A 19,856-nucleotide genomic window follows, 5' to 3' on the forward strand; every position below is an offset into this window, starting at 1 on the left:
GCCTCAATGTTGTGGGTAGTTTCCCACTGGGCCAGCGTGTTTCCACCCGCTGGCCCAGCTGGAAACTCATAATAGGGCCAGCAGGCGGAATACCGAACTGGCGGTCTTCCGGACACACAAGTTTGGCGGGCAGCCTCTGCCACTTGCCAAACTCATAATGAGGCCCAGGGTTCCACAGTCTCCTTGAATAGAACGGCAGACCTGGGAATTGGAATCCTAATAATCCTGCAGCAAATTTTCAGCATTACCATGTGCATGTTAAAGCTGCACCGGGTTTGTGCCTGCATGGTCACTGGATTGAACTGTACTATGTTTCAGCCTGGAATGCATTAGGTGGGGTTGCATGACATAATATTGTCTACAAAAATATTGTGACAGAGTACTATTGTGTCAAAAATATTCTCAACAAAAATATCAAGTTTTCATACATTGGTTGTAAACAAGTTTACATACTTTGAATGTAATCTACAAAAATATAGTGGAACACATCCAGCGACCGTGTTTCACTGAGACAGCCACACCACAGTGGGAAACGTCGATGCATGTAGGCCAGACACTGCAGGATGTAATAGTCTTCTTTATTTAAATGCAGACAGCAAACAAGAACAGGACGCCAATGCGTTTCGGCTTACGCCTTCTAGTGGACAACCCTTATCCCACCACCAAAGTGATTTAAAATCAGTCCTTCCTTGACTGCACTGCCCTAGATCTTAACGGGCTGGACCACTATCTTTACTTTAGTATAGGTCCAACACAGGAGCCTGACATTATCTTGGTGTTATTCCCACTCACAGCAAGTAATATGTTCAGTTGTCCACACACTTATTCTAAAATATTATACCTCATTTCATTGTCATAAATTGCAATGTATACATTAATTCTAAATTGTCTCACTTTTCAAGGTCAACCTATTTTATAGACCCATGATAGATATTACAATAAAGAACTATCCCACATATAAATTGAATGCAGTGATGCAATGTTCTACAAAAATTATTTATAAAATCCTGCTTATAAATATCAAATTATATAAGTTGGCACAAAAACATTTATCATCCAGCCATTCAAATGTACACATCATTTGCATTATTAGAGGGATAATGAGTAGCAATAGATCATTTTCACAACAGTGAGGGATCTCAGGAGGTCAATAGCGTCCTCACTGAGGGCAGCAGGGCTGACTGGGGCAGGGCCTGAGGTGCCTGGGGTGAAGGAGATGTCCACCCTCCTGGTTCTGCGGGCACAGGAAACACGCTGACGGTGGTGCTGGTGGGGGGGGGTGGCGGCTGTACCTTTTGTTGTGGTGGGCACAGAGGTGTCTGCCACCACCAGGGAGCTTCCATCGGAGGAGTCGCCGCTGTCTGTGGTCTCCCTTCCTGTCCACGTCATGGTGCCCCCCTCGCCCTCCGTCCCACTGGTGCCCTCACTCTCTGTGATTTCGGCCTCCAGGCCCATGTGGGATGCAGATCCCTCTGTCGCCGGTGCACCTGCTCCTCCACCAGATGATGCTAATGCACACAAGGACAGGGTGACAAAACATAAAGGGGGGGAGAGACAGAGGATACACTTGGTCAATGCCAGCAACATCACTACCGTTGGCATACACAACACACAGGGAGCAGCCCTATGCACTAGGCCATGCCCAGCCATTTACTAAGAGAGTCACCAGCCTATGGGGTACAATGCCTGCCGCCATTAGCTGCACACCTGAAACCCACAGGACCCTGACCAGTAGTAAATGACCACTAACACTTAGGAGTGCTTCAGAGCCTGCCCAACAAGGGACCTAACCTGCCATCTTTGCCCTAGCCTAGGGGCACCCATAGCCCACATCCCCCACTCAGGTACCTCTTAACACGCGCAAAGTCAGGATTCAGAATCTGTACTCACCCCCTCGTGGCTGCTGTGATGCCTTCAAGTTCCCATCCAACTCCAGCTAGGCCACCACCAGGATGCGGAACATCAGGGGGGTCATGGTGTGACAGGCACCTCTTCCTCGTTGGGAGGTCAGCCCCAGCTGGGCCTCCGCTGTCTTCTTTGCCCAGCGGCGCTGGTCCTCCCACCTCTTGTGGCAGTGGGTGCTCCGCCTGTCAAAGACCCCCAGGGTCCGCACCTCCTTGGTGATGGCACGCCAAATACCCTTTTTCTGGTGGACGCTGACCTGCATGGAAAAGACAGCAGAAAAGGGAATTAGTCAACCGTCCGGACCGTCACACTCATGGCCCACCATATCCCTCCCATCCCCTGACGCACATACATTGACCACCTTACATGCAGCACTCTGGCCAGGATGCCTCTGCCCCCCCTACATGTGGCTTACATACACAGCACTTTATACATTCATGGCCCACGCATTATGCTCACAGTGTACTCATCTGTTTTGTCTGGAGGACTGTAGAGTAATGTGTACTGGGGTAGGACTCCATCCACCAGTTTCTCCAACTCCTCCGCAGTGAATGCAGGGGCCCTTTCCCCAGAGCCATGAGCCATTGTTGCTTTTAGACACAGGTCACAACAGTACTTGCAGTGTAGGTCCTCTCCTGCTAAAGGTCAGGTAGCAAGTGAGTGAACAGATAGAAAATGGCGGTGACGTCCGCGGCGGTGTGTACCGTCACCGACGGCGTGCATCGCTATTGGCTCCTGGAACCTGTAGGGCCCAATGATAACCAATGCAAAGTTGCACGGCGGTCGAACGCAACAGTGCACAACGCCAGCGCAATTACCTCATTTCCACTTGTCCCTCGTCACAGGTCAGGCAGCCGCCATTTCAAGGGGGCACAGGGCATGGCACCTAACTCCGTCACAGCAGACATTGGCACAGCAACTGATTGTCAGATTCACATCTTGTTTCTGTAAAGTAAACAAATCATCATTAGTTCAATAGATGTGGAAATATGACCCTCTGCTCACTGTTTTCTTCCATAGGCTTCAATCGCTGAGGCTGAATATGAGATGGCGGCATCCTCCCGTGTACAGACCCCTGGTGGACCTTGCGACAATGAAGGACAGACACATTATCAGAACCTATAGACTCAATCGTGCCACAATCTTCGAACTCTGTGTACAATTTGAGCCAGACCTGGAGTTGGAATGCTTTGATAATGTTGTACTAATACGTATGTGAATCATTTGACAGACTCCAGATTAGTATTTGTTCCAAGGGTGTTTATTTAAGTGCTCATAAGTAGAGGGGCTTGTACAATGGGCTGGGCTGATGGTGGAGGAAAGTCCATGGTAGAGTCCAGTCTCTGGGTATCACAGGTGCATTGTCCAATGGGGCTTAGGAAGGGGAGAAATGGCAGTTCAAGGTGGACAGGGTGACAGAGTGGGACAGAAGGGTGACAATCAGATTGGTCTTATTTCCTGGCGGGGGTCTTGGCAATGTTCTCTGGCTTCTGCCTGGGTCTTAGGGACCGTTTGCGGGGTGGTTCTCCTTCTTCAGGGGCCGGGGTGCTGGTGGCCTGTTGTTCCTGTGGCGGGGCCTCCTGTCCACTAGCGCCAGTGGAGGTTGAAGGCTGTTCATCGGTTTGGCTAGTGTCAGGCAGCCGTTGTTGTGCCACTGCCTCCCTCATGGTCTTGCCCATGTCAGCCAGCACCCCTGCAATGGTGACCAGGATGGTGTAGATGTTTTTTAGATCATCCCTGATCCCTAGGTACTATCCCTCCTGCAGCCGCTGGGTCTCTTGCAACTTGGCCAGTATCTGGCCCATGGTCTCCTGGGAATGGTGATATGCTCCCAGGATGTTGGTGAGTGCCTCGTGGAGAGTGGGTTCCCTGGGTCTGTCCTCCTCCTGTCGCACAGCAGTCCTCCCAGCTTCCCTGTTGTCCTGTGCCTCTGTCCCCTGAACCGTGTGCCCACTGACCCCAGGTGCATGATCGTCCTGGGTTTGTGGGGTTGACTGTGGTCCCTGTAGTGGTGGACACACTGCTGATTGACGTGTCCTGGGGACAGTGGCATGGGCCCTCTGTGTGGGTGCTGTGCTGGTGTTTCCTGAGGAGGGAGGCTCTGTGGTGGGTTGGGACTGTGTCAGGGGAACCGACTGTCCAGAGGTACCGGATGGGCCAGGTTGGTCATCGTGATCCAGGCGTGCAGAGCTGCTGTCGTCACTGTAGGCCTCCCCTGGGGGGGACTGGATGTAGCTGGCACCTCCTCTCCGGTGATGTTGAGTATGGGTCCTGTGGGGATGCAAAGGCAGTATTATTGTGTCTGCCTGTGCCATCTTGTGCATGGGTGTGTTTCTCTGTACGATTGTGATTTCCCTGTCAGCTTGGCCGTGTGTGAGTGGTGATTTTGTGGGCTGGGTGAGTCTCTCTACTGGGCATGCTGTGGTGATGGGTGTCCATGCAGGTCTGTGTTGGGAGTCCATACATTGGTGTTGCATGCAGGGCTTGGTATTGGGATGGGTGGGTTGTGATGGTGGGGTATATGTAAGGTGGTGGAGTGATGGGTGTGAGGGTAGGGGTAGGAGCTTGTGGTGGCATGCAGGTAGGGTGGGGGGGATAAAGTAGTAAAGATATGACTTACCAGAGTCCAGTCCTCCTGCTACTCCTGCGAGGCCCTAAGGATGCATGATTGCCAAAACTTGCTCCTCCCATGTTGTTAGTTGCTGGGGAAGAGGTTGGAGTCCACCGCCAGTCCTCTCTACTGCTACCAGGTGTCTTGCTACCACAGAACGTACCTTCCCCCGTAGGTCGTTCCACCTCTTCCTGATGTCATCCCTTGTTCTTGGATGCTGTCCAACAGCGTTGACCCTGTCCACGATTCTCCACCACAGCTCCATCTTCCTAGCAATGGACATTTGCTGCACCTATGATCCGAATAGCTGTGGCTCTACCAGGATGATTGCCTCCACCATGACCCTTAGCTCCTCCTCTGAAAACCTGGGGTGTGAGGATGTGTGGCGTGATGTGTTGGGGTGTATGCTGTGATGTGCGTGGATGGTGTATGGGTGAATGGTGTTCTCTGTCTCAAATTGAGTGGGTGCTCCTGGTTTGTCTCTCTCTCTGTTGGTAATCTTTTTTTTTCGTTGTACGGGTTGTGGGTAATGTGGGTGTGTGTTTTATAGTGGTGTGAGTGTGTGTATATGTGTCAGGTGTGTGTAGTTTGCATTGTGTAATGTGATGGTGTTTTGTAAGTGTGTGTGTATTTTGAGCACGGCGGTGTGTATCGCCAATGGTTTACCGTGTTTGAAAGACTGCTGCGGTGATCCGTGGGTCGTGATACTGTGGGCGTATTCCTGTTGGCGTGACGGTGTGGGTTTTGCTATCGTCAGTTTATCACTGACCTTTGGGCTGGCGGAATTGTGTGGGTGTCTGTATAGTGGTGGAATTCTCAGTGTGGGTCATAATACCCGTAGCGGAATACCACTTCAGGCACGGTATGTTGGCGACCGCGGTAGGCGGCATATACCGCCTGGGTTATAATGAGGGCCTATGCTATTTATAATTGAAATATTATCCGATTAAAAACCAAGACACCAATTGGCCTTAATAACAACAAAGAATTATGTGTTCACCTATAAAGGAAGGTTAAGTTATTCTGAAATGGATTTAGTTTGTCTCAAGATTCTAGCACTTGAACTGTTTCAAAATATAAAATGAAGCAGAGTAATTCCTGGAGAGTAAATGAGTTTGACCAAGGGCAACAATGAGAACTGATAATATTACCACTAAGGTATTGATTTAAGGTGCTAAAGACTGGATACTGATGAACTAAAAAAAACATGAGAAACAATTACCATTAAGTTTGGCTCAGCAGCTTGCTATGGTCCTCCATCACTATGTTATAGCTCATCAGACTATACACCACATATGATTTAATGTTTGTCAAAGAAATTAGGCTGAGAGATTTTAATCAATAGGTATGATATAAATTTGCTTGACAAGTAGACACTATGTAAAGGGACACAGCCATTTTGACAGCCTAATAATTGAGAAGCCTGTATTTTAGTCAGTTTGGGCCTTTTCCAAGAAACAATATCAAAAAATGCCAAATGAGTATAAATTTAGGTACTCCTCTGATGTGGAACATTATGTATAATCAAATTTGTTTTAAATACAAAGACATTGTTAACTACATGTTCCTGAATGCTACATGGGAGCAGGATGGGCCAGTTGTATACATTGTGAAATAGGAAATAACTCACCAACTGTGAACAAGACTGGTTAGGTGGAAACACATTTGGTGCTGCTGTGTTGTACCTTAAATAAATGCTTTGGATTTGAAATTTGAGTTTGACTGTTTTCATTGTGTTAAAAAATTATGGGAGACACGCGTGCACCACACGTCGTATTATATATAGTCAAACTGATCCGCAGTGAAAAAAGAAGGGGTAGGCAGAGCTCAGGGGGTTCTACTCTGTGGAATTCCGTGGAGTTGGCCTAAAACTCTGTGGAATTCCGTGGAGTTCTGCATGCAGTGGAGTGCTGCCCGCCCTACTGGCACCCTGGCCTGAATGTGCCCGATTTTGGAAGCATTAAACAGGCCAGACCCTGCTTAGTGCTTCTGAGATCGGGCGCATTCAAGTCAGAGCCCTAGGCAGCGAAAGCTGCAGTTTCAGGCCTCTTGTGCTGACACAGATCACCGGGCTGGAGCCTGCTGTTCTCCACACCTGCACACTTCCCTTCACCAACTGCCCTCCTTCACAAACTTGCTACAGAGGGCCAAGCACACCTCCTCTCTTGCACCAGCCTTGCAATCGCTTCCTGTGTACTTACACACAGCCTCAGACTGCCCTTTTTTTTGGGCCCAGCACTAGCAGCACTCAAACCAGTTCACCACCAGCAGCCTCGTATTTTCACAAAGTGTCTAGCCTTGCTTGCCAATGGGCTCTAAGGCACTCTCTCAGGTCACACATATCTCTATCTGGCTGGGGCTGCTGGACAACCGCTAAGCAGCTGATGCTCCCCTAGTCTCCAGCTCTCCTTGCTGGCATCAGCACCATACCCCATAACACCACCTCCTTTCCCATGGACTCTGAGGAGACAGTTTTCCTTTTTTCCAAGTATAGACCTCCCTCATATGCCATGCCCAGCTCTGGCCCCTGTGTGCACATAGAAGAGAAAGTGAGACACGGGTCTTTCCAGGGTACCAGGGGCCCTGTTGCCAGCAGCCTCACTCTGCACCCTGGTCCCGGGCTGCTGAGAACAGGGAAAGGAGGTAGGCCTGGATCGGGAGCTGGTGCCGGTGCACCCCAGCAGCTCCACGCTGCTGATGTCAGGCCGAGTGCGCACTGTGGCCCAGTTATGGGCCACAGAGCAGAAGCGCAGACTGTCAGTACTTGACCTGTGTGTCCCATAACTGGGCTACTGCGGTTTGCACAGTTAATGCAGCAGCACGTGTGTTAATCCACTGAGCTATGTATATAGATGTGTGAATGCTGCCCCTCTATCTAGCTAGGCATTTAAACAACGCATGCATTGTCTTCAATATCACATTTCATGATCATTATGGAGTGCAGCACTAGTGACGACTTCCCAGTCCCATTGCAATACATGTAAGACATTATACTTGTGAATAGTATTTCAGAATGGCTTGTGATAATTATGTGTTAGCGATGGTGTTGGTGTGTGTATAAGAGAGTGAGCGTCAAAGAGCTTCTCCTTCACACATGGCACTGGTCCAGAAGTGACAACACTCTCTCTCACGCATATCATAACATGTAAAACTGAAGTGGAAGCATCCCTCAGATACACAAAACACCTAACCCTTAGGCAGCAGCAGTTCAAGCTCACATCTGGTTTATTGTGTCCACCTCTACATAAGAAGCTTTAGAGTTTTCTGTCAAGCTGTGGAGGTCTTATTTTGTTGTTTGTTTATTTTGGACCCGTTCTGGAGACTACTGAGTCAGATCACACAGAACAATTAAAGCAGATATTCAGTCACTTTTCTGGACCATATTTTGTGCATTGTTCGAAATTCTGGGGCTGTCTCTTAAAGGTCAGGACATGTCAGAAGGCCAAATGCTGAGAATTTTGTTGCATTCTATAAGCCACAGTTAGCGTATTGTATTGCACAATGGGGTGACCCCTAGAAAAACACTGATAACAAATATTTAAACAAATCGTAATGTAAAAATATCCATCAAAATCTCCTCAAGTACATAAATGTAAAAGAGTGACCCAAAACAATATTATGAGTATAGAACAACGGGTAAAGCGGGAAGAGAACTGTAGCAATAGTAGTCCATAATTATTCAGATTAACGGATTATAACCAACTTTCGGTTACGCTTATTAAAGCAATTAGTCCACGGTATTTGATGAAAAATGTTTAATTGTTGAGCAATCTTTGATCCAAATAGTTCATATGTCCAAATTCAAGCCACATTCTGGTTACAAGATGTTCAAGCCAACACGTGTTTCGTCTTTGGGAGTGAATAACATCCCTAAACGACTTCTTCAGGGCTAAAAAAACATAGATAACACACATGAGTAATGGCCAATATGCTCAATTGTCAAATAACATATACGTGCACCCAAAGTGTGCATGCATAACCCATAAGGGAGAAATTCATTATCTAAAAGTGTATTATGCACCCCAAAGAGCAAAAAGTGTAAAATGTCTACAAAAGGAAAGGGACAAACCTCTCATATAAAACAAATAAAATATATAGTCCATATCCTTAACAAAAAAATCTTTTTATATATGTCACCACTGAACTACCTGTAAACCACATAACACCACTAGTATATCAATCCACATGCATTTAAATTATAGTGTACACCAAACACCAAACAAAACCATGATTTAAATTATGTTACTATACCTTACAGATCCAAAAAATAATCGAGAAATAAACTGTCGATCCAGCAATAATAAATTGTCCTATAGATTATTTCAACATCTGATATTTCCACTGCTGTCAAGAAAAACCCACAATGAATATCAAAATAAAATAAGCCAACACATGGGTTTCATCATAAACTACACATACTTATCGTATCTACCATATTAAAAAATAAACAGAATATAATAAGAAAGCGCTTATTATTAATCAATATAGACTTAATAGTCTCTAAAATACTATGACGATCTGATTTGAAATGTACCACATACTAAAAATCAAATAAATGTCTCATCCATCAGTTAACCTGCTCAAAATCTTATACTCAAGTCTACCGAGAACACTCACGTCTCAATTTCGAATTATCAGTATACAAAAAGAATCACCGGCATCTTCCGTCTCCTGTTTCATGTACGTCTAGCGAGTACGCTGACGCCGCGCGTATCGACCCGGAAGTTAAATACACTTCCGGGTTGGTGATAAACCATTCCAGAAGAAAGGGAATAGGCATGGAAATCGGACTAATCACGTAAACGATCCGATTTCACACACTTCACAATGCCTACATTCCACTATTAACAAATGACTACCGGTAATATAGATGCATAAATGCACCCCTTATATAGTATTTAAGAAAAAAGAATAATGTAAAAAAAAAAAACAAAAAAAAAAAAGGGGGGGAAAAAATTCACTATATCATATTTCGAGAAATCACCATATTAACTTTTTATAACGACTACATATATATAGCAGCACACGTTAATTAACAACAATAGATAATATGTGATTACTATGAGGAACCAAAGAAAATAAAAATATACGAACAAATCAATAATAGTAACCCCACTATTATTAAAAGAATAGACAAATGAGAATTTTGGCTCAGCACTCATATACATTTGATAATGTTAACAAGTAGAAATATTATATAGTACATAGAATATTACATATAAACTAATATACAAACAGTCAAAAATTTAATGATTAATCACCCAAAAAGAACTCTAGTTCTCTATCAGTATTAAGACCAGTTTCAACAGTCCTCAGTCTCATTATCCATAATGCCTCCTGTTGGCGTAAATATAACTCTCTATTGCCACCTCTTGGGTTACGTACAATGTGTTCCAGACCAAAAAATGTAAACTTCTTTTGAACTCCTTGTGTAGAACATGAGACCATATGGGTCACCAGGGGATATCTCATATCCTCATTTTTAAGTGCCCGCATGTGTTCGCTTATTCTAATTTTAAGTGGTCGTATGGTGCTGCCCACATAGATTTTTGAACACTTACATCGTATTATATACACAACATAATTGGAATTGCAATCCATAGTAGAATATATTAAATATGATTTGCCCTCATGATGGTATTCTTTTAACTTATGACAGGCCCAGCGACACACTCCACATGCGCCACATCTGTAGAAACCAACTTCTTTTTGAGATAACCAAGTTATTTTAGGAGGGATAGTCGTGAAGCTGGGACTTAAAAGATTTCTCAACGTTTTACCCCTACGAAAGGATGTCTTGATTGGCCCTAATGCAATATCCTTAAATATTGGGTCCTGTGAAAGTAATTTCCAATGTTTGAACATCAATTTTTGTAAAATAAGGGATGCATCAGTATATTCAGTGATAAACCTAACTGTATCACGTGCCTCTTTAGACTTATTACGTTCTATAAGTTCTAATGTTGTATTTCTATCTAAGTGCTGTGCTCTATGTCGAGCCTTCTTAATAATTTTATTCGAATAGCCACGCATTGTGAACCTCCTCTCCATGTCGTTAAGTTGAGCAATAAATTCATTATCTAGACTACAGTTGCGTCGAGCTCTTAAAAATTCACCAAAAGGAATTGCTGCAATCTGATGTTTGGGATGAGAACTGGTTGCATGAAGGATGGAGTTACAAGCAGTTGTTTTACGAAAGAGTCTACTATGAATTTTATGTTCCATAATAAAAAGTTCTACATCTAAAAACTCAATCTTTTCATCACTAAATTGATAAGTAAATCTAACATTCATGTGATTAGAGTTCAGAAAATTGCAAAATTCTACAAGTTTTTCTTTCCCTCCAGTCCAAATCATAAAACAATCGTCTATGTAGCGTCCCCAAAATAAAATAAACGTCTGCCAAGCTGCAGCACCAGGACCCCAAATCCATGACTGTTCAAACCACCCCATAAATAAGTTAGCATATGATGGAGAGAACTTCGAGCCCATGGCTACACCTTGATTCTGTCGATACCAAATGTTGTTAAATAGGAAAAAATTATTTTTAGTGATCAAGTTTATCATATCTAATAACATTTTAGTATGTTCCCATAGATCCGCAGGTCTTCTGTTCAAAAAATATTTTAAAGCTTCCAAACCTAAGTCATGATTAATACATGTATAAAGTGATACAACATCTAAGGTCACCAGAAGCATATTACTGTCCTACTCCACATCACTTAGGATACTAAGAATGTGTGTGGTGTCCCGAATAAACGAAGGGAGATTATGTACTAATGGCTGCAAAAAGCAATCAACATACTCCGAAAGTTTTTCTGTCGGGCCCAATATACCCGATATTATAGGTCTTCCTGGTGGAAATGGTGAACCCTTATGTATTTTAGGTAGAGTGTACAAACATGGATACCGAGGGTGATGTACCTTCAAGTATAAGTATTCATCTTTATTAAGTAATCCCTTATGTTGCCACTCCAATAAATTTCTGTTAATAGTACACATAAGCATAAAAATAGGATTATGTGGTAATTTCTCATAACAGGACACATCACTAAGCTGTGATACAATTTCGTTGTCATAATCCACCTTATTCATAATGACCACATTTCCACCTTTATCCGCAGGTCTAATGATAATATTTTTATTCTGTCTCAATTCTTGTAAAGCAGTGAGTTCTTCAATCTTTAAATTACTGGATATCTGTCGAGATTTATTCTTGATTAAATATTTGTCATAATCCTGACACACTGCATCAAAAAATTTATCTAGAGAATTGGAAGCTAGAGATCTAGGAGTCCACCTAGATTTTAATTTGAGACCACTAGATATACTTTTATCCGAAACAATATCAAGATCATGTAAAATTCTCGCAGTAATATCAGGGTCTTCATCTCGTTCGACTAAAGATAATAAAACTGCTGTATCATGAATATCCTCAATAGACAGATTACTGGAGGAGGATTCAATTGTCTCAGAGTGCGTCAACCTGCCTGGGTTATTGTGAAAATGTTGTTTAAGTTTGAGTTTACGTACAAATTTAAATAAATCAATTTTGGATCTACAAGGGTCACCAAAATTTGTAGGACAGTAACTCAGACCTTTTAATAAAAGGTTTTTGATCCCTGTCGTTAATTCCAGACTTGATAAATTCACTATATTAATTAGTGATGTATTTTCAGAGTTCACATTTTCCTGTCTCGAGATCTCGTCTTGACGCCTTCCAACTCCTTTGTCATATTGCCCCTTTCCTCTACTGCCTCTCCTAGTCTTTTTGGTTGTCCACCTCTTTGTTTAGAGCATTTCTGCCTCGTCTCATCCTCATTATTTCCACTAAAAAATTATTGCCACTTGAGGTAGTGTGACCCAAAGTCCCAGCTCCACACTCTATATCACTGTCACTAGTTACCGAGGTGCTAACTGACGATGAGTCAGAAGACTTTGATATTCCTGAGCCCCGAAGGGGCCCCATTGTGTGAAACAGATGATCATATTTAGAAGCAAAAGTAAAAATTCTACCTGATAAATAATCTCTCTCGTCCCGCTTTAATTTGCGCGCTTTTCTTTGCATTATTTCCTCTTGATGTTTAAGTAAGATATCTTCCAAAATTTTTTTGTTTTTCTCGGTAGCTTCTCTAAGATCCAAAGATGTAATTTCCTCTTCTAGAGTACTAATTTCAATTTGTAATTGACTCACCTTTCTCTCTGAGTTAATAATCAATATATCCATGAGTTTCATTGAACTCGCTGTGAGTTCCTCTTCCCATAATACCAATAAATCTTCATCCAGATCATCATATGTGGGAAATATTTGAGACCTTAGGCCTCGAGGAATACGATTAAGTTTCTTATATTGTTTTAACGTTATTTCATCCCACCATTTAGATAATTCATTTTTCTTGATTCTCTCTAATTTAATAAATTTGCTCCTGAGGCCTTCCTTTGGTATAGTGCCCCCCGATTTATTAACAAGCATACCTCCCTTTGCTAAATTACTGAATAGTTCCTCTGCTGCCTTATTTCTATCCATAATGAAGTAAAATTATTCAATAGTACCTGTGCAGCCTCCTCTAATGCAAACAATACTGAAAACGGGGTGTAGTATGAGGAAATGGCGCTCAAAGTACTAGTCTGTCAGTATAAATATTGGGGAAACCCCACAAGGGAAACACCCAACCCTCAGAGGTCCTAAACCTCACACTAATAATATATTGCACAATGGGGTGACCCCTAGAAAAACACTGATAACAAATATTTAAACAAATCGTAATGTAAAAATATCCATCAAAATCTCCTCAAGTACATAAATGTAAAAGAGTGACCCAAAACAATATTATGAGTATAGAACAACGGGTAAAGCGGGAAGAGAACTGTAGCAATAGTAGTCCATAATTATTCAGATTAACGGATTATAACCAACTTTCGGTTACGCTTATTAAAGCAATTAGTCCACGGTATTTGATGAAAAATGTTTAATTGTTGAGCAATCTTTGATCCAAATTGTTCATATGTCCAAATTCAAGCCACATTCTGGTTACAAGATGTTCAAGCCAACACGTGTTTCGTCTTTGGGAGTGAATAACATCCCTAAACGACTTCTTCAGGGCTAAAAAAACATAGATAACACACATGAGTAATGGCCAATATGCTCAATTGTCAAATAACATATACGTGCACCCAAAGTGTGCATGCATAACCCATAAGGGAGAAATTCATTATCTAAAAGTGTATTATGCACCCCAAAGAGCAAAAAGTGTAAAATGTCTACAAAAGGAAAGGGACAAACCTCTCATATAAAACAAATACAATATATAGTCCATATTCTTAACAAAAAAATCTTTTTATATATGTCACCACTGAACTACCTGTAAACGACATAACACCAAGAATTGAGACAAAATAAAAATATTATCATTAGACCTGCGGATAAAGGTGGAAATGTGGTCATTATGAATAATGAATTATGAATAAGGTGGATTATGACAACGAAATTGTATCACAGCTTAGTGATGTGTCCTGTTATGAGAAATTACCACATAATCCTATTTTTATGCTTATGTGTACTATTAACAGAAATTTATTGGAGTGGCAACATAAGGGATTACTTAATAAAGATGAATACTTATACTTGAAGGTACATCACCCTCGGTATCCATGTTTGTACACTCTACCTAAAATATATAAGGGTTCACCATTTCCACCAGGAAGACCTATAATATCGGGTATATTGGGCCCGACAGAAAAACTTTCGGAGTATGTTGATTGCTTTTTGCAGCCATTAGTACATAATCTCCCTTCGTTTATTCGGGACACCACACACATTCTTAGTATCCTAAGTGATGTGGAGTGGGACAGTAATATGCTTCTGGTGACCTTAGATGTTGTATCACTTTATACATGTATTAATCATGACTTAGGTTTGGAAGCTTTAAAATATTTTTTGAACAGAAGACCTGCGGATCTATGGGAACATACTAAAATGTTATTAGATATGATCAACTTGATCACTAAAAATAATTTTTTCCTATTTAACAACATTTGGTATCGACAGAATCAAGGTGTAGCCATGGGCTCGAAGTTCTCTCCATCATATGCTAACTTATTTATGGGGTGGTTTGAACAGTCATGGATTTGGGGTCCTGGTGCTGCAGCTTGGCAGACGTTTATTTTATTTTGGGGACGCTACATAGACGATTGTTTTATGATTTGGACTGGAGGCAAAGAAAAACTTGTAGAATTTTGCAATTTTCTGAACTCTAATCACATGAATGTTAGATTTACTTATCAATTTAGTGATGAAAAGATTGAGTTTTTAGATGTAGAACTTTTTATTATGGAACATAAAATTCATAGTAGACTCTTTCGTAAAACAACTGCTTGTAACTCCATCCTTCATGCAACCAGTTCTCATCCCAAACATCAGATTGCAGCAATTCCTTTTGGTGAATTTTTAAGAGCTCGACGCAACTGTAGTCTAGATAATGAATTTATTGCTCAACTTAACGACATGGAGAGGAGGTTCACAATGCGTGGCTATTCGAATAAAATTATTAAGAAGGCTCGACATAGAGCACAGCACTTAGATAGAAATACAACATTAGAACTTATAGAACGTAATAAGTCTAAAGAGGCACGTGATACAGTTAGGTTTATCACTGAATATACTGATGCATCCCTTATTTTACAAAAATTTATGTTCAAACATTGGAAATTACTTTCACAGGACCCAATATTTAAGGATATTGCATTAGGGCCAATCAAGACATCCTTTCGTAGGGGTAAAACGTTGAGAAATCTTTTAAGTCCCAGCTTCACGACTATCCCTCCTAAAATAACTTGGTTATCTCAAAAAGAAGTTGGTTTCTACAGATGTGGCGCATGTGGAGTGTGTCGCTGGGCCTGTCATAAGTTAAAAGAATACCATCATGAGGGCAAATCATATTTAATATATTCTACTATGGATTGCAATTCCAATTATGTTGTGTATATAATACGATGTAAGTGTTCAAAAATCTATGTGGGCAGCACCATACGACCACTTAAAATTAGAATAAGCGAACACATGCGGGCACTTAAAAATGAGGATATGAGATATCCCCTGGTGACCCATATGGTCTCATGTTCTACACAAGGAGTTCAAAAGAGGTTTACATTTTTTGGTCTGGAACACATTGTACGTAACCCAAGAGGTGGCAATAGAGAGTTATATTTACGCCAACAGGAGGCATTATGGATAATGAGACTGAGGACTGTTGAAACTGGTCTTAATACTGATAGAGAACTAGAGTTCTTTTTGGGTGATTAATCATTACATTTTTGACTGTTTGTATATTAGTTTATATGTAATATTCTATGTACTATATAATATTTCTACTTGTTAACATTATCAAATGTATATGAGTGCTGAGCCAAAATTCTCATTTGTCTATTCTTTTAATAATAGTGGGGTTACTATTATTGATTTGTTCGTATATTTTTATTTTCTTTGGTTCCTCATAGTAATCACATATTATCTATTGTTGTTAATTAACGTGTGCTGCTATATATATGTAGTCGTTATAAAAAGTTAATATGGTGATTTCTCGAAATATGATATCGTGAATTTTTCCCCCCCCCCTTTTTTTTTTTTTTTTTTTTTACATTATTCTTTTTTCTTAAATACTATATAAGGGGTGCATTTATGCATCTATATTACCGGTAGTCATTTGTTAATAGTGGAATGTAGGCATTGTGAAGTGTGTGAAATCGGATCGTTTACGTGATTAGTCCGATTTCCATGCCTATTCCCTTTCTTCTGGAATGGTTTATCACCAACCCGGAAGTGTATTTAACTTCCGGGTCGATACGCGCGGCGTCAACGTACTGGCTATACGTACATGAAACAGGAGACGGAAGATGCCGGGGATTCTTTTTGTATACTGATAATTCGAAATTGAGACGTGAGTGTTCTCGGTAGACTTGAGTATAAGATTTTGAGCAGGTTAACTGATGGATGAGACATTTATTTGATTTTTAGTATGTGGTACATTTCAAATCAGATCGTCATAGTATTTTAGAGACTATTAAGTCTATATTGATTAATAATAAGCGCTTTCTTATTATATTCTGTTTATTTTTGAATATGGTAGATACGATAAGTATGTGTAGTTTATGATGAAACCCATGTGTTGGCTTATTTTATTTTGATATTCATTGTGGGTTTTTCTTGACAGCAGTGGAAATATCAGATGTTGAAATAATCTATAGGACAATTTATTATTGCTGGATCGACAGTTTATTTCTCGATTATTTTTTGGATCTGTAAGGTATAGTAACATAATTTAAATCATGGTTTTGTTTGGTGTTTGGTGTACACTATAATTTAAATGCATGTGGATTGATATACTAGTGGTGTTATGTGGTTTACAGGTAGTTCAGTGGTGACATATATAAAAAGATTTTTTTGTTAAGGATATGGACTATATATTTTATTTGTTTTATATGAGAGGTTTGTCCCTTTCCTTTTGTAGACATTTTACACTTTTTGCTCTTTGGGGTGCATAATACACTTTTAGATAATGAATTTCTCCCTTATGGGTTATGCATGCACACTTTGGGTGCACGTATATGTTATTTGACAATTGAGCATATTGGCCATTACTCATGTGTGTTATCTATGATTTTTTAGCCCTGAAGAAGTCGTTTAGGGATGTTATTCACTCCCAAAGACGAAACACGTGTTGGCTTGAACATCTTGTAACCAGAATGTGGCTTGAATTTGGACATATGAACAATTTGGATCAAAGATTGCTCAACAATTAAACATTTTTCATCAAATACCGTGGACTAATTGCTTTAATAAGCGTAACCGAAAGTTGGTTATAATCCGTTAATCTGAATAATTATGGACTACTATTGCTACAGTTCTCTTCCCGCTTTACCCGTTGTTCTATACTCATAATATTGTTTTGGGTCACTCTTTTACATTTATGTACTTGAGGAGATTTTGATGGATATTTTTACATTACGATTTGTTTAAATATTTGTTATCAGTGTTTTTCTAGGGGTCACCCCATTGTGCAATATATTATTAGTGTGAGGTTTAGGACCTCTGAGGGTTGGGTGTTTCCCTTGTGGGGTTTCCCCAATATTTATACTGACAGACTAGTACTTTGAGCGCCATTTCCTCATACTACACCCCGTTTTCAGTATTGTTTGCATTAGAGGAGGCTGCACAGGTACTATTGAATAATTTTACTTCATTATGGATAGAAATAAGGCAGCAGAGGAACTATTCAGTAATTTAGCAAAGGGAGGTATGCTTGTTAATAAATCGGGGGGCACTATACCAAAGGAAGGCCTCAGGAGCAAATTTATTAAATTAGAGAGAATCAAAAAAAATGAATTATCTAAATGGTGGGATGGAATAACGTTAAAACAATATAAGAAACTTAATCGTATTCCTCGAGGCCTAAGGTCTCAAATATTTCCCACATATGATGATCTGGATGAAGATTTATTGGTATTATGGGAAGAGGAACTCACAGCGAGTTCAATGAAACTCATGGATATATTGATTATTAACTCAGAGAGAAAGGTGAGTCAATTACAAATTGAAATTAGTACTCTAGAACAGGAAATTACATCTTTGGATCTTAGAGAAGCTACCGAGAAAAACTACAAAATTTTGGAAGATATCTTACTTAAACATCAAGAGGAAATAATGCAAAGAAAAGCGCGCAAATTAAAGCGGGACGAGAGAGATTATTTATCAGGTAGAATTTTTACTTTTGCTTCTAAATATGATCATCTGTTTCACACAATGGGGCCCCTTCGGGGCTCAGGAATATCAAAGTCTTCTGACTCATCGTCAGTTAGCACCTCGGTAACTAGTGACAGTGATATAGAGTGTGGAGCTGGGACTTTGGGTCACACTACCTCAAGTGGCAATAATTTTTTAGTGGAAATAATGAGGATGAGACGAGGCAGAAATGCTCTAAACAAAGAGGTGGACAACCAAAAAGACTAGGAGAGGCAGTAGAGGAAAGGGGCAATATGACAAAGGAGTTGGAAGGCGTCAAGACGAGATCTCGAGACAGGAAAATGTGAACTCTGAAAATACATCACTAATTAATATAGTGAATTTATCAAGTCTGGAATTAACGACAGGGATCAAAAACCTTTTATTAAAAGGTCTGAGTTACTGTCCTACAAATTTTGGTGACCCTTGTAGATCCAAAATTGATTTATTTAAATTTGTACGTAAACTCAAACTTAAACAATATTTTCACAATAACCCAGGCAGGTTGACGCACTCTGAGACAATTGAATCCTCCTCCAGTAATCTGTCTATTGAGGATATTCATGATACAGCAGTTTTATTATCTTTAGTCGAACGAGATGAAGACCCTGATATTACTGCGAGAATTTTACATGATCTTGATATTGTTTTGGATAAAAGTATATCTAGTGGTCTCAAATTAAAATCTAGGTGGACTCCTAGATCTCTAGCTTCCAATTCTCTAGATAAATTTTTTGATGCAGTGTGTCAGGATTATGACAAATATTTAATCAAGAATAAATCTCGACAGATATCCAGTAATTTAAAGATTGAAAAACTCACTGCTTTACAAGAATTGAGACAGAATAAAAATATTATCATTAGACCTGCGGATAAAGGTGGAAATGTGGTCATTATGAATAAGGTGGATTATGACAACGAAATTGTATCACAGCTTAGTGATGTGTCCTGTTATGAGAAATTACCACATAATCCTATTTTTATGCTTATGTGTACTATTAACAGAAATTTATAGGAGTGGCAACATAAGGGATTACTTAATAAAGATGAATACTTATACTTGAAGGTACATCACCCTCGGTATCCATGTTTGTACACTCTACCTAAAATACATAAGGGTTCACCATTTCCACCAGGAAGACCTATAATATCGGGTATATTGGGCCCGACAGAAAAACTTTCGGAGTATGTTGATTGCTTTTTGCAGCCATTAGTACATAATCTCCCTTCGTTTATTCGGGACACCACACACATTCTTAGTATCCTAAGTGATGTGGAGTGGGACAGTAATATGCTTCTGGTGACCTTAGATGTTGTATCACTTTATACATGTATTAATCATGACTTAGGTTTGGAAGCTCTAAAATATTTTTTGAACAGAAGACCTGCGGATCTATGGGAACATACTAAAATGTTATTAGATATGATCAACTTGATCACTAAAAATAATTTTTTCCTATTTAACAACATTTGGGCCCATATTTATACTTTTTGACGCTAAACTGCGCTAACGCAGTTTAGCGTCAAAAGATTTTGCGCCGTCTAACGCCATTCTGAAGCGCC

General features: G+C 40.6%; 1 protein-coding gene and 1 long non-coding RNA gene across 2 annotated transcripts in view; one reads left to right on the forward strand and one right to left on the reverse strand.

The window, feature by feature from the left end:
• The window catches only part of LHCGR (luteinizing hormone/choriogonadotropin receptor), an 836,395-nt gene that overhangs the window by 809,104 nt on the left and 7,435 nt on the right, over positions 1–19,856 (reverse strand). The window lies entirely within an intron of this gene.
• Positions 16,671–17,329, forward strand: LOC138297251 (uncharacterized). Its single transcript, XR_011203971.1, has 2 exons — positions 16,671–16,818; positions 17,181–17,329. It is a non-coding gene; the product is annotated as an uncharacterized lncRNA (long non-coding RNA).

The sequence above is a fragment of the Pleurodeles waltl genome, chromosome 5, assembly GCF_031143425.1.
Source record: "Pleurodeles waltl isolate 20211129_DDA chromosome 5, aPleWal1.hap1.20221129, whole genome shotgun sequence".
Taxonomy (NCBI): Eukaryota; Metazoa; Chordata; class Amphibia; order Caudata; family Salamandridae; genus Pleurodeles; species Pleurodeles waltl.